Here is an 11,151-nt window from a genome sequence, read left to right on the forward strand (position 1 = left end):
ATCTCATTATTATCCTAATAGGAACCAATTGTAATTACAGCCCTATACTCCATGTATATACTAATCACAACACAATGCAGCAAATGTACACACCATATTGATAATATTATACCTTCCTTCACACTAGAACATGCTCTTATAGCTCTTCATATCCTACCACTTCTACTCCTGTCACTAAACCCTAAAATCATCTTGGGCCCCCTATACTGTAAATATAGTTTTAAAAAAACACTAGATTGTGGATCTAGCAACAGAAGACTAAGATTTCTTATTTACCGAGAAAGTATTGCAGGAACTGCTAATTCATGCCCCCATACCTAATAGCATGGCTTTTTCAAACTTTTAAAGGATGGTAGTTATCCATTGGTCTTAAGAACCAAAAAATTGGTGCAACTCCAAATAAAAGTAATAAACCTATTCCCTTCTTTTGCCTAATCACACTACTAGTACTAATTATTCCAATCATGATAACTAGTACAAACTTCTACAAAAATGATAAATATCCATCGTATGTAAAAAATACCATCTTATGTGCTTTTATTACCAGTCTAATCCCAACAATAATATTCCTTCACACAGGCCAAGAAATACTCATTTCAAACTGACACTGAATTACTGTCCAAACACTTAAATTGACACTTAGTTTCAAAATAGGTTATTTCTCAATTATATTCATACCAGTGGCATTGTTTATCACATGATCTATCATAGAATTCTCAATATGATATATACATTCAGATCCTTACATCAACCAGTTCTTCAAGTATCTACTCCTCTTCCTCATCACCGTACTAATCCTTATTACAGCCAACAACCTCTTCCAACTTTTTATTGGATGAGAAGGGGTAGGAATCATATCTTTCCTGCTCATCGGATGATGACACGGACGAACAGACGCAAACACAGCTGCTCTTCAAGCAATCTTATATAACCGCATCGGAGATATCGATTCATTATATCAACAGCATGATTTTTATCCAACACAAATGCATGAGACCTACAAGAAATTTTCATACTCGACCTAAGCCCTTTAAACCTCCCCCTCACAGGACTCCTACTAGCCGCAGCCGGAAAATCAGCCCAATTTGGACTTCACCTCTGACTCCCCTCAGCAATAGAAGGCCCTACCCCAGTCTTGGCCCTACTCCACTCAAGCACAATAGTTGTAGCGGGAATTTTCCTATTTATCCGATTTTACCCTTAAACAGAAAACAACAAACTCATTCAAACAATAACGCTTTGCCTAGGAGCCCTTACCACCCTATTCACAACCATATGTGCTCTCACCCAAAACGACATTAAAAAAATTATTGCCTTCTCTACCTCAAGCCAATTAGGTCTAATGGTAGTAACAATTGGTATTAACCAACCTCATCTAGCATTTTTACATATTTGCACACATGCTTTCTTTAAAGCCATACTATTAATGTGCTCTGGATCCATTATTCACAACCTAAACAACAAGCAGGACATTCGAAAAATAGGAGGCTTATTCAAGACCTTACCCATCACTGCAACAGCCCTTATCATTGGATGTCTAGCGCTAACGGGAATACCTTTTCTCACCGGTTTTTACTCTAAAGACCTCATTATCGAAACCACCACCACGTCTTATACCAACGCCTGAGCCCTATTAATAACTAACCACTACCTCCCTCACAGCCATCTATAGCACTCGCAATATCTTCTTCGCACAACTGGGACAGCCCCGCTTCTCTCCTTCAGCTCCTATCAATGAAAACAACCCCTTCTTACTTAACTCCATCAAACGCCTGTTAATCGGCAGTATTTTTGCTGGCTTCGTCATCTCCAACAACATCCCTCCAACAACCATCCCCCTAATAACTACACCTTTGCACTTAAAACTAAGTGCCCTTATAGTAACAGCTCTGGGCTTCGTACTAGCATTCGAAATCAATCTTAACACACAAAACTTAAAATATACTCACCCCTCAAACTCCTCTAAATTCTCCACTCTCCTAGGATATTTCCCCACCATCATATACCGCCTACCTCCCCATCTAAACCTATTAATAAGCCAAAACTTAGCAACCTCCTTACTAGACTTGATCTGACTAGAAACAGTCCTACCAAAGACTACAGCCTTCATTCAACTAAAATCCTCCACACTAATCTCAAACCAAAAAGGCCTTATTAAACTATACTTTCTATCATTTCTCATTAGCATCACCCTCAGTATACTCCTAATTTAATTTCCCCGAGTAATCTCCATAATAACCACAACACCAATAAATGACCAACCAGTAACAATCACCAACCAAGTACCATAGCTGTATAACACTGCAATCCCCATAGCCTCCTCACTAAAAAACCCAGAGTCACCAGTATTGTAAATAACCCAATCTCCCAACCCATTAAACTTAAACACAATTTCCACATCCTCATCTTTCAAAATATAATACACCATTAAAAACTCTACTATCAACCCTAAAAGAAATGCCCCCAGTACAACCTTATTAGAAATCCAAACCCCAGAATATTGTTCAGTGGCTATAGCAGTTGTATAACCAAACACAACCAATATCCCCCCAAAATAGATCAAAAATACTATCAGACCCAAAACTGAACCACCAAAATTTAGCACAATCCCACACCCAACACCACCACCCACAATCAACCCTAAACCCCTATAAATAGGCAAAGGTTTTGAAGAAACCCCCGCAAAACTAATCACAAAAATAATACTTAAAATGAATACAATATACATCATCATTATTCTCACATAGACTTCAACCATGACCAATGACATGAAAAATCATCGTTGTCATTCAACTATAAGAACACCAATGACCAACACCTGAAAAACCCACCCACTAATAAAAAACCTCAACAACACATTCATTGACCTCCCTACCCCATCAAATATCTCATCATGATGAAATTTCGGTTCCTTACTAGGCATCTGCCTAATCCTACAAATCCTAACAGGCCTATTTCTAGCAATACACTACACACCAGGCACAACAACTGACTTCTCATCAGTAACACATTTGCCGAGGCATCAACTATGGCTGAATCATTCGATATATACACGCAAATAGAGCTTCCATATTTTTTATCTGCCCTTATGCCCACATAGGACGCGGTCTATACTATGGATCCTACACCTTTCAGGAAACATGAAATGTTGGAGTTATCCTACTGCTTATAGTCATAGCCACCACATTCATAGGCTACGTCCTACCTTGAGGACAAATATCATTCTGAGGCGCAACTGTAATCACAAACCTACTCTCAGCAATCCCATATATCAGCCATACCCTCGTTGAATGAATCTAAGGTGGCCTTTCTGTAGACAACACTAACACAATTCTTCACCTTCCACTTCATTCTCCCTTTCATCATCACAGCCGTCCACCTATTCTTCCTTCACGAAACAGGATCCAACAACCCCACAGGAATCCCAGCCGACATAGACAAAATCCCATTCTACCCTTACTATACAATTAAGGATATCCTGGGCGCCTTACTATTAATCTTAGCTTCACTAATATTAGTCCTATTCTCACCTGACCTGCTAGGAGACCCCGACAACTACACTCCAGCAAACCCACTCAGCACACCACCACATATCAAGCCAAAATGATATTTTCTATTCACGTATGCAATTCTATGATCAATCCCCAACAAGCTAGGAGGAGTCTTGGCCCTGCTGCTCTCAATCCTAGTCCTGGCATTTATTCCAATACTCCACACATCCAAACAACGAAGCATGATATTTCGGCCCTTCAGTCAATTCTTATTTTGAGTACTAGTGGCAGGCTTACTAACACTAACATGGATCGGAGGACAGCCCGAGGAACACCCATACATAATTACTGGACAACTTGCATCCATTTTATACTTTCTTTTAATCCTAGTGTTAATACCAGTAATTAGTCTCATTGAAAACAAGTTCCTAAAATGAAGAGTCTTTGTAGTCTAACACAATACCCCGGTCTTGTAAACCGGAAAAGGAGAACAACATATCTCCCCAAGACTCAAGGAAGAAGCACTAAACTTCACCACCAGCACCCAAAGCTGAAATTCTATATAAACTATTCCCTGAAAAAAAGTATATCATAAGACATTCATAAAACTACAGTATTATGTCAGTACTAAAAATAATTCATTCTACTACATACATGCTATGTGTACCGTACATATTTGTAACCACCACATAACTGCTATAATGTCTTTTTCCCACATATGTATACATGTACATCATATGTATAATCATGCATTACATTATTTACCCCATGCCTAATGAATATGTATTCTATCATTAACATTACATAGTACATATATATTATTGATCGTACATAGTACATTAAGTTAAATCAGTTTAAACCAACATGTTTGGTAACCCTGTCCATTAGACCACGAGCTTGATCACCAGGCCACATGAAACCATCAACCCGCTCAGCAGGTGTCCCTCTTCTCACTCCGGGACCATAGCTTGTGGGGATTTCTGTTAGTGAACTTTATCAGACAATCTGGTTCTTACCTCAGGGCCATCTCATCTAAAATCGCCCACTCTTTCCCCTTAAATAAGACATCTCGATGGGTTGGTGACTAATCAGCCCATGCTCACACATAACTGCAGTTTCATACATTTGGTATCTTTTATTTTTGGGGGGAAAATTGCTTGGACTCAGCTATGACCTTAAAAGGTCTTAACACAGTCAAGCAAATTGTAGCTGGACTTGTATGTATTTGTTATTTGGCTAGAGCAACCTACGTTGTGCAGTCAGTTAATGATTACAGGACATAGCACTTCACTATTCCCCCCTGGCTTAAAATAGTTATATATCATAATGAATCAACCTCAACCCCCCTTCCTATCATACCAATGAGCTATTTAGATATTCACCACCCATATAGACAGACTTCCCCCAGATTCGCCAACCGTCCTATCAAAAATCTAATACTAAATCTGACATAAACCACATAATACAACCACACAAACCTCATCTACATGCAGCAAGTTAATGTAGCTTAAACATCTCATAAAGCAAGACACTGAAAATGTCTAGATGGGCTCACCAGCCCCATGAACATAAAGGTTTGGTCCCAGCCTTTCTATTAGTTTTTAATAGAATTACACATGCAAGTATCCACACCCCACTGAGAATGCCCTCTAAATCACTAAGATTAAAAGGAGCAGGTATCAAGCACACAACGCCAGCAGCTCACAACACCTTGCTTGACCACGCCCCCACGGGAGACAGCAGTGATAAAAATTAAGCCATAAACGAAAGTTTGACTAAGCCATATTAACTAGGGTTGGTAAATTTCGTGCCAGCCACCGCGGTCATACGATTGACCCGAATTAATAGAACTACAGCATAAAGCGTGTTAAAGAACCATACAAGGACCCCGGAGGAAGATGGCGGAAGAGTAAGACGCGGAGATCACCTTCCTCCCCACAGATACATCAGAAATTCATCTACACGTGGAACAACTCCTACAGAACACCTACTGAACGCTGACAGAAGACCTCAGACCCCCCAAAAGGCAAGAAGCTCCCCACATACCTGGGTAGGGCAAAAGAAAAAAAGAATAAACAGAGACAATAGGATAGGGACGGGACCTGCACCAGTGGGAGGGAGCCGTGAAGGGGGGAAGGTTTCTACACACTACAAGCCCCTTCGCGGGCGGAGACTGCAGGTGGCGGAGGGGGAAAGCTTCGGAGTAGCGGAGGAGAGCACAGCAACAGGGGTGCGGAGGGCAAAGCGGAGAGATTCTGGCACAGAGGACCGGTGCCCTCAGGCACACACCAGCCCGAGAGGCTTGTCTGCTCGGCCGCCGTGGCGGGCGGGGCTGGGAGCTGAGGCTCGGGTATCGGCTTTCAGTCGGAGCGCAGGGAGAGGACTGGGGCTGGCGGCAGGAAGAGAGCCTGAAGGGGTTAGTGCACCACGGCTAGCCCGGAGGGAGTCCGGGGAAAGGGTCTGGAGCTGCTGAAGAGGCAAGAGACTTTTTTCCCTTTTGTTTCCTGGTGCGCGAGGAGAGGGCATTAAGAGGGCTGCTTGGGGAAGCGCCGGAGACAGGCACAAGCCGCGGGTAAGGCACGGACCTCGGAGACGGGCGTGGGCCGCCGCCGCCCGCCGCCGCGGCCCGCCGCCGCCGCGCCCGCCGCCGCCCGCCGCCGCCCGCCGCCGCCGCTGCTGCCGCCGCCGCGGGGCCTGTGTGCGAGCGCGGGTCACTGTCCGCCCCGCCTTCCGGGGGGCCTGTGCACCCCGCCACTGCCGGGGTCCCCGAGACCCGGGGACGGCTTTCCCGGGAAAGCGCACGGAGCGCCACGGGCTGCTGCAACGTCACGCTGGCCTCTGCCGCCGCAGGCCCGCCCCACACTGCGCGCCCCTCCCTCCCCTCTGCCTGAGTGAGCCAGAGCCCCCGAATCAGCGGCTCCTTTAAACCCGTCCTGTCTGAGCGAAGAACGGACGCCCTCCGGCGACCTACGCGCAGAGGCGGGGCCAGGTCCAAGGCTGAGACCCGGGAGCTGTGAGAGCAGAGGCAGGGAAATCTCTCTGTGCAGCCTCGGAGGCAGCGGATTAAAGCTCCACGGTCCATTTGATGTGCCCTGCGTCTGTGGAGTGCATGAATGGACAGCGAATCATCCCAAATTGAGGAAGTGGACTTTGAGGACAAGATTTAAGACTTTCCCCCCTTTTCCTCTTTTTACAACGAATTATTCCAAATTAAGGAGGTGGACTTAGAGAGCAAGATTTCAGACTTCTCGCCCTTTTCCTCTTTTTACAACGAATTATCCCAAATTGAGGAGGTGGACTTGGAGAGCAAGATTTTTGATTTTTCCCCCTGCTCTCTTTTTGTGAATGTGTATGTGTAATCTTCTGTGTAAGATTCTCTCTGTATAGCTTTGCTTCCACCATATGTCTCAGGGTTCTATCGGTCCGGTTTTTTTTTTTTTTTTCAATAATTACTTTCTAATTTTAATAACGCTACTATATTTCATACTTTATTCTATTTTACTTTACCTGCTCTTTCTTTTTTTCCTACTCTCCCTTCCTCCCTCCCTCCCTCCGCTCCTCCTTTCCTTCTTTCTTTTTCTTTCCTCCCTCCCACCCTTCTTCTTTCCACTTTCTTTTTCTTTCCTTCCTCCCTCCCTCCTGTCTTTCTTCCTTTCCTTCCTCCCTCCCTCCCTCCTTTCTTTCCTTCTTTCTTTCCATCCTTCCTCCCTCCCTCCCTCCTTTCTTCCTTCCTTCCTTCCTTTCTTCCCTTCTTCCTTTCTTTCCCTCTCTCTTTCTTTCTTCTACTAATTCTTTCTTTCTACTTTTTCTCCCTGTTACTCTGAGCCGGGTGGATGAAAGGCTCTTGGTGCTGCAGCCAGGAGCCAGTGCTGTGCCTCTGAAGTGGGAGAGCCAACTTCAGGACACAGGTCCACAAGAGACCTCCCAGCTCCACATAATATCAAGCAGCGAAAATCTCCCAGAGATCTCCATCCCAACACCAGCACCCAGCTTCAGTCAACGACCAGCAAGCTACAGTGCGGGTCACCCTATGCCAAGCAACTAGCAAGGCAGGAACACAACCCCACCCATTAGCAGAGAGGCTACCTAAAAACATAATAAGGCCATAGGCACCCGAAAACACACCACCAGACGTGGACCTGTCCACCAGAAAGACAAGATCGAGCCTCAACCACCAGAGCACAGGAATTAGTCCCCCCCACCAGGAAGCCTACACAACCTACTGAAACAACCTTAGCCACTGGGGTCAGACACCAAAAACAACGGGAACTACGAATCTGCAGCCGGCAAAAAGGAGACCCCAAACACAGGAACATAAGCAAAATGAGAAGGCAGAAAAACACACAGCAGGTGAAGGAGCAAGATAAACACCTACCAGACCTAACAAATGAAGAGGTAATAGGCAGTCTACCTGAAAAAGAATTCAGAATAATGATAGTAAAGCTGATCCAAGATTCTATTTCCATGATCCATAATCTTGGAAATAGAATAGACAACATGCAAGAAACAGTTAACAAGGACCTAGAAGAACTAAAGATGAATCAAGCATCGATTAAAAACACAATAAATGAAATGAAAAATACTCTAGATGGGATCAATAGCAGAATAACTGAGGCAGAAGAACGGATAAGTGAGGTGGAAGATAAAATAGTGGAAATAACTGCTGCAGAGCAAAATAAAGAAAAAAGAATGAAAAGAACAGAGGAGAGTCTCAGAGATCTCTGGGACAACATTAAACGCACCAACATTCGAATTATAGGGGTTCCAGAAGAAGAAGAGAAAAAGAAAGGGACTGAGAAAATATTTGAAGAGATTATAGTTGAAAACTTCCCCAATATGGGAAAGGAAATAGTTAATCAAGTCCAGGAGGCACAGAGAGTCCCATACAGAATAAATCCAAGGAGAAATACACCAAGACACATATTAATCAAACTGTCAAAAATTAAACACAAAGAAATCATATTAAAAGCAGCAAGGCAAAAACAACAAATAACACACAAGGGAATCCCCATAAGGTTAACAGCTGATCTCTCAGCAGAAACCCTACAAGCCAGAAGGGAGTGGCAGGACATAATTAAAGTGATGAAGGAGAGAAACCTGCAACCTAGATTACTCTACCCAGCAAGGATCTCATTCAGATTTGATGGAGAAATTAAAACCTTTACAGACAAGCAAAAGCTGAGAGAGTTCAGCACCACCAAACCAGCTTTACAACAAATGCTAAAGGAACTTCTCTAGGCAAGAAACACAACAGAAGGAATATACCTACAATAACGAACCCAAAGCAATTAAGGAAATGGGAATAGGAACATACATATCAATAATTACCTAAAATGTAAATGGACTAAATGCTCCCACCAAAAGACACAGAGTGGCTGAATGGATACAAAAACAAGACCCATATATATGCTGTCTACAAGAGACCCACTTCAGACCTAGAGACACATACAGATTGAAAGTAAAGGGATGGAAAAAGATATTCCATGCAAATGGAAATCAAAAGAAAGCTGGAGTAGCAATTCTTATATCAGACAAAATAGACTTTAAAATAAAGACTATTAGAAGAGACAAGGAAGGACACTACATAACGATAAAGGGATCGATCCAAGAAGAAGATATAACAATTGTAAATATTTATGCACCCAACATAGGAGCACCTCAATACATAAGGCAAATACTAACAGCCATAAAAGGGGAAATCGACAGTAACACAATCATAGTAGGGGACTTTAACACCCCACTTTCACCAATGGACAGATCATCCAAAATGAAAATAAATAAGGAAACACAAGCTTTAAATGATACATTAAACGAGATGGACTTAGTTGATATTTATAGGACATTCCATCCAAAAACAACAGAATACACATTTTTCTCAAGTGCTCATGGAACATTCTCCAGGATAGATCATATCTTGGGTCACAAATCAAGCCTCGGTAATTTTAAGAAAATTGAAATTGTATCAAGTATCTTCTCCGACCACAATGCTATGAGACTAGACATCAATTACAGGAAAAGATGTGTAAAAAATACAAACACATGGAGGCTAAACAATACACTACTCAATAACGAAGTGATCACTGAAGAAATCAAAGAGGAAATTAAAAAATACCTAGAAACAAATGACAATGGAGACACGACGACCCAAAACCTATGGGACGCAGCAAAAGCAGTTCTAAGGGGGAAGTTTATAGCAATACAATCCCACCTTAAGAAACAGGAAGCATTTCGAGTAAACAACCTGACCCTGCACCTAAAGCAATTAGAGAAAGAAGAACAAAAATACCCCAAAGCTAGCAGAAGGAAAGAAATCATAAAGATCAGATCAGAAATAAATGAAAAAGAAATGAAGGAAACGATAGCAAAGATCAACCAAACTAAAAGCTGGTTCTTTGAGAAGATAAACAAAATTGACAAACCATTAGCCAGACTCATCAAGAAAAAAAGGGAGAAGACTCAAATCAATAGAATTAGAAATGAAAAAGGAGAAGTAACAACTGACACTGCAGAAATACAAAAGATTATGAGAGATTACTATAAGCAACTCTATTCCAATAAAATGGACAACCTGGAAGAAATGGACACATTCTTAGAAATGCACAACCTGCCAAGACTGACTCAGGAAGAAATAGAAAATATGAATAGACCAATCACAAGCACTGAAATTGAAACTGTGATTAAAAATCTTCCATCAAACAAAAGCCCAGGACCAGATGGCTTCACAGGTGAATTCTATCAAACATTTAGAGAAGAGCTAACACCTATCCTTCTCAAACTCTTCCAAAATATAGCAGAGGGAGGAACACTCCCAAACTCATTCTACGAGGCCGACATCACCTTGATACCAAAACCAGGCAAGGATGTCACAAAGAAAGAAAACTACAGGCCAATATCACTGATGAACAGATGCAAAAATCCTCAACAAAATACTAGCAAACAGAATCCAAGAGCACATTAAAAGGATCATACACCATGATCAAGTGGGGTTTATCCCAGGAATGCAAGGATTCTTCAATATACGCAAATCAATCAATGTAATACACCATATTAACAAGTTGAAGGAGAAAAACCAGATGATCATCTCAATAGATGCAGAGAAAGCTTTCGACAAAATTCAACACCCATTTATGATAAAAACCCTGCAGAAAGTAGGTATAGAGGGATCTTTCCTCAACATAATAAAGGCCATATATGACAAACCCACAGCCAACATTGTCCTCAATGGTGAAAAACTGAAACCATTTCCACTAAGATCAGGAACAAGACAAGGCTGCCCACTCTCACCACTCTTATTCAACATAGTTTTGGAAGTTTTAGCCACAGCAATCAGAGAAGAAAAGGAAATAAAAGGAATCCAAATTGGAAAAGAAGAAGTAAAGCTGTCACTGTTTGCAGATGACATGATACTATACATAGAGAATCCTAAAGATGCTACCGAAAAACTACTAGAGCTAATCAATGAATTTGGTAAAGTAGCAGGATATAAAATTAATGTACAGAAATCTCTGGCATTCCTGTACACTAATGATGAAAAATCTGAAAATGAAATCAAGAAAACACTCCCATTTACCATTGCAACAAAAAGAATAAAATATCTAGGAATAAACCTACCTAAGGAGACAAAAGACCTGTATGCAGAAAACTATAAGACACTGATGAA

The sequence above is a fragment of the Mesoplodon bidens genome (genome assembly GCF_964165515.1).
Source record: "Mesoplodon bidens genome assembly, chromosome: 11".
NCBI classification, from domain to species: Eukaryota; Metazoa; Chordata; class Mammalia; order Artiodactyla; family Ziphiidae; genus Mesoplodon; species Mesoplodon bidens.